This window comes from Lygodium microphyllum, chromosome 11 (genome assembly GCF_053477565.2).
Source record: "Lygodium microphyllum isolate KBCC chromosome 11, Lygodium_microphyllum_v1.1.10, whole genome shotgun sequence".
Taxonomy (NCBI): domain Eukaryota; kingdom Viridiplantae; phylum Streptophyta; class Polypodiopsida; order Schizaeales; family Lygodiaceae; genus Lygodium; species Lygodium microphyllum.
In genome coordinates, this window is record NC_141145.1 from 42,000,432 (window position 1) to 42,005,876 (window position 5,445).

Below are 5,445 nucleotides of genomic sequence, written 5' to 3' on the forward strand. Positions count from 1 at the left end.
TTGCGTGAGCCTCAATAAAGATGAACAGCTTTACAATCTTTAAGTCCTCCATCCACTTGATTCTCTTCAAGTTAATTCGAAGGTACGCAAGTCGATGGGCAGCTATGTAATAGATCCTTGAAACACCTATCCATCTCCGTTCCATGTACACAGGCGATGGATTGTAAATGCAGTCTAGGATGTTCATCATATCGAACCTTGGTCGATAATCCGAAGCATGCATCGCGGTCATAAACATGACCTGGAATACCATGAACCTGTTCCATGCTTCATAATTCTGCAAGTCTTAATTAGCACGTTAGGCACTGGTTTCTTCGCGTAATCTTAGCACTTGACATAGAAAAACAGTGTCAAACAAGTTATTTTTCAATAGTTTATCATATTTATCTTTGGAATACATTTATAAAGTCCAGCCCGTAGGCTTATCCATAATCCGCCCGAAGGCTATCCAGCAATCCATAGGGATTACTAATCGAAGATTCCGCCTGTAGACTAGTATGCGGGCCTCGAGATCCAATCCCGAGTCACGTTATCCTCTTGTGCAGGGCCCAAAAGGGGAGGGATATATGGCTAGAGCCCCTTGGCACCCAAGCGTCCTCCTGCTCCAAGTAGCGCTCAATGGAGAGACCTCTCGCAGCGGGTTCGGTCCACCTTCTCGGCGCGGTTAACAACCCCCTCGGTTAGGGTCAAGCAGATAGTCGGGGGTAACTGAGGCTGCCTCTCCCTTCAGGCCTTCAACTTGAAGCATTAGATATCTTTTCATCCTTTAATTCCTTGAGCAAACAAAGCAAACAGTGCTTTCTAAACTGTTACAAGCACAATCATTTTCAGTGATCGTTATTTGGCCAATTGCTAAGGAGTGAATCCTTCTCTCCGAATGCATCCAGGATTCGATCCGAGATCAATTGTGACTTGGCAAGATCCCCAAGGTTTTGTTTGATAACTCATATGTCCTTGGGTTAGGGCCATACCCTATTAACCCAACTTAACCAATACCTTAAGTTCTATTAACAGAAAATATGTTGCTTCAAATTACTGATTGGTCTTTTTCTTCCAAGCCATTATCTAATCCCCTTATCTTGGTCACCTTTCCCAAGAAAGGTACTATATCAGGATGACTACTCATCCTCTTGCAAGATAAACTTGTGCAAGAATCTGCCAATCTCATTCCAAGGAATTGGCCATTCCCTTGTGATCAAATCACAAGATCATGTGACTCAGCAACTTGTTGCACAAGTGTCGCATCTAATCCATGGGACTATTTTACCCATCGAACGGTGTCTTCTAATCACGAAATCATGATTAGATAGGAAATAGGGTTAGGGTGTCTTCATAACAATCCGTTTCTAATTGCACTAGGCCAACGGTCCTAGGGTTCCAAATTCAAACCGAGTTTCATCTTTTTAGCGAGCGATCTTTAGGGTAGAAACCCTAGATTGTTTCTCACAAGTTTGTCCTATTGTCCCTACATTCCGTGAATGTGGACATGTCTTTAGGGTATCAGAGTTTCATCTTGGCAATAAGTGCGTCTAGGTCATGCCCTCAACGTGCTAAACCCTAGTTAGCACTTTGGGATATGTTGCATCGATTTAACCCTTCCTAAGCGATTCCTTCGTGGTTTTAGGTGTTTAGGATAAACCAGTTTACTTGTCTATTCTTGAAGATATTTACGATACCATTCTTGTAAACACATGATTCATTGCCTACGTATGATTAGATTTACAAACCCTAACTTTTCTGGTTAAGATCAAAGCATAGGTTAAGTTACGGCATAATTTCCATTGATCCTTCTAAAACATGCATTCATGATTCATGCTGCTAGGCTTTTAGGGTTTATGTTAAAACGAACCATGTAGCCTTTCCCTAACTTCATTTTTGAATGAGATATTCTTACGCTGAATGAGCATTACACAACCTTTCGTAACTATTTACATAGTTGATTGAGATTTATGCCAATTGACTAGAGTTTAATCTACTTCATGCAGCTCTAGAACCCTTTCCATGCCTTGCAAATTCCTACAGTTGTTAGCAATCTTCTTTAATGAATCCTTGCAAAGAAAGAGATGTCTAATGATGCAACATGTGATTTTATATTTCCTTGCATAATCGAAGTGTATAACAATAATTTCGACTTTGTAAAGATGAACATTAGTTGATCTAAATTTTCAATGCATATAAACAATTTGCTAAGAATGCATAGACGTCTTATATCCTTCTTTCATTCGTTCCTTTGAAAAATACAAATGACCGATTCCTCGATTGTGAGTTATTTTCCCTAAGATAGCCAATGTTTTTCAATCATAAAAGTGCATCTTACTTTTGTGAATTAACCATGCATAATTATGATATTATGACATAAATCAAAAATAGGAAGAAAACCTGGACTTGTGGATTTGGTGAAATGTCCACATGGATGTTAGGAAATGATCCTCCTGCAGTTGCGCCTTGTGCCTTTTTAGGGGCCATCGCGTATTCCACCTTCTTGCCTTGGCTGCACACTTATAATCTTGGCCTGTCTCCCTCACACGTGCAATTCCCTTTGAGAATCAGCTTCCTTGACCGATGCTCTGTCTTGTGGAATTGGGCTTTGGAAGACCTTATAGGCTTCCTCCTCGAAGCTTAAGAGGGGAAAGAAATTTGGGCTTTCGGAGGGTTCAAAAGGGAAGGGCCTTTTAATTCGGTTAGAAAAACTTGTGGGAGTTGCAATAGAAAAGATGGTTTTTGAATCCGGCAGTTAGAGTGAACTTAAGGAGAACCAATGAAAAGAGGGTTTAAAACTTGCTAATACGGCTTGAGTGGGAATATTATGGGAGCCTTTAATGAACTTGTGTGGGGGGAAAATCCACGAAAAGGGTTAAAAATGGCTTTGTGGAATGCAAGGGGAGGATTTAAAAGGAAACAGGGGTTAAATAGCCTTGTGGAAATGCTATGAAAAGAGCTTAAAAACCCGGGCTAGGTGACTTTTGGGGAAACCAAGGGCCGAAAGGGTTTAATTCCCGGGGATGCAAGGAAAAAGGGGTTTTGAAGAGCCCGGGGTAAATAGCCCAAAAAGGGACTTACATGGGAAATCCCACGAGAAGGGGTGCTTAAACCGGGGGAGTTAAAAAACCCCGTGGGAAGGGCAATAGAAAAGGGGGCTTAGAGAGCCCCCCCTTAGAATCTTCCCAAGAACATCCTGGGAGTCGTGGAGAAACCATGTGGACAGAGAGCAAGGCGGTGGATTTTGGCAGCAGCTGGCGACAACTTCATAGCCCAAGTGGCGGCTTTGGCGGCTTCCTCTCCACCTCACGAACTGGCGGCGTCATGACCCTCCTCAGCCTCTCTCTCCCTTGGCATGGCAGCGTCTCGGCTCCTCCCTCCTTTCTGATAGCCCCACGATTCTCAGCTCCCTCCTTTCACCCCTTAGAGGGGGGAGGTATTTATAGGAAGAGGGGGATAAGGGCTCCCTCCCCCACGTGGTGCCCCGCATGCAATCCCCTCTTCCACCACTACACTCTCCCAATGTAGCCCCATCCTCTTCCCTCGGCCACACTTCGGCTAGGGGAAAGAGGATTAAAAAAATTTTGCAATAAATATAAGATTATCCTCTTGACCTCCTCCCAAGAGGAGGTTCATACGAAGATATGCGGGTTTCTTTAGACCATGTCTCGTTTGGCCAGTGGAGAGTGTACTATTTAAAGACTGAACCGTCTGTAACCACAATGCCAGCATTGTCACTGCATGAGACTTCACACGGCCTCGTAATATTTTCAGCAGAAATATTACACCATCCATAGACAGATGGTCAGACAGAAAGGGTCAAGAAATGGCTGGAAACTTACTTGAGGCATTTCTGTCATGATGTGCAACATGCTTGGGACTCATGGTTGCACTTGGCTGAGTTTGCCTATAATAACTCTACACATGCTAACATTGGAGTTTTACCTTTCAAGGCCTTGCATGGCTACAAGGTGACCCTCCTGTGTTTATCTTCAATGATAAAATAAATCCACAAAGCAAGGAAGAATTGGAGAGAATGCAGGCCTTACTTCAGCAGTGTAAAGCTAACTTCAAGAGAGACCAAGATCAAATGAAGCTTTATGCTGATAAAAAAAGACGGGATGTGGAGTTCCAAGAAGGGGATTTGGTACTCTTGAAAGTGCCTACGTCACGATATGCCTCCCTTAAAGATGGGTCCAGCAATAAGTTGGCACACAGGTTCTATGGACCATACGGGATTATCAAGAGAGTGGGAGACTTGGCATATCGATTGGCATTACCCCCATCTACAAAGATCCATAATTTCTTCCATGTGAGTCAGTTGAAGCCCTTCATTGGCTCAGTAGTGGACTATGTTGAGGAACTCCCACCAATAGATGAAGAAGGCATCATTCAATACATACTTGAAAAAGTCATAGGACAAAGGAAAAAAAAGCTTTGCTCTCACTCGATCATGGAATACTTGATCAAGTGGCAAGGTTTACCACTTGAGGAAGCTTCTTGGAGGCCAGCTTCAGTTTTGGAAGAGTTCCCATACCTTTTAGAAGCAGATTTGGCTAAAATCTAGCTAACTATGGTCCTATTTTTCCCAGACAGACTGCAGACAACACTCTGTTTTAAAGCAGTTTTTTTTTTTTGCACTATGGACAGCAATGCACACCATACATGGGATGAAAGTACTTCTCGAGAGCTCTATTTTGATGTATAGCACACCCCGTTGGGAGTCTCGCAGAGAAAGTTATGACATATTTACTACAGCAGGGTCCTGTAGTAAACAACATGCTATTCATTGTTTGCAGCCCGCATTTACTCCAGATATTTGGGTCAAAAAATCATGTTTATTACTCCCCAATAAGGCCCATGTATCATACATACCCCATGGCCCATCACACACAATAATACCTCTTCATTCATCAGTATACCCTTGTAATAATGCCACAGAGTAGTACTCTGATCAGCCCCTCCCAGTTACCACACGTGCCCAAATTGTTTTTGAGGGCAAAAACCTTTGGGTGGGGATGGAATGTAAGAGAGGGGGATTTAATAACGGGAAAATACTAGCTACACTTGGCTGGTATATAAGGTGAGAGAGACTTAATTTTTCATTATCAAATAAATATACAAGTCTTCTTTCTCCTTCACCTTGCTCTCCAAGCTTCCATGTCTTCTTTCCCTCTCTTCTAGTCTTTCTCTCTCTATTTCTAGTCTTTCTCTCTCCTAATAATTGTCTTTCTCTCTCTTCTCTTCTTCTTCTTCTTCTTTGCAGTCTTCTCTCTCCCAGTTCCTCTCTTTGATAGAAGGATCAGCTCTTTTGTGATTTCTGCAGAAGGACTAGACACACCGAGAAGTTTTGCCATGCCAGAAAGAGGTCCCGAAAGGCCTATCTAGTTGCAGTCAAAGAAGAAGAAGAAAATGGAGAAAAGGAAGAAGAAGAAGAAGAAGACCACCATGAGAAGGACAAACCTC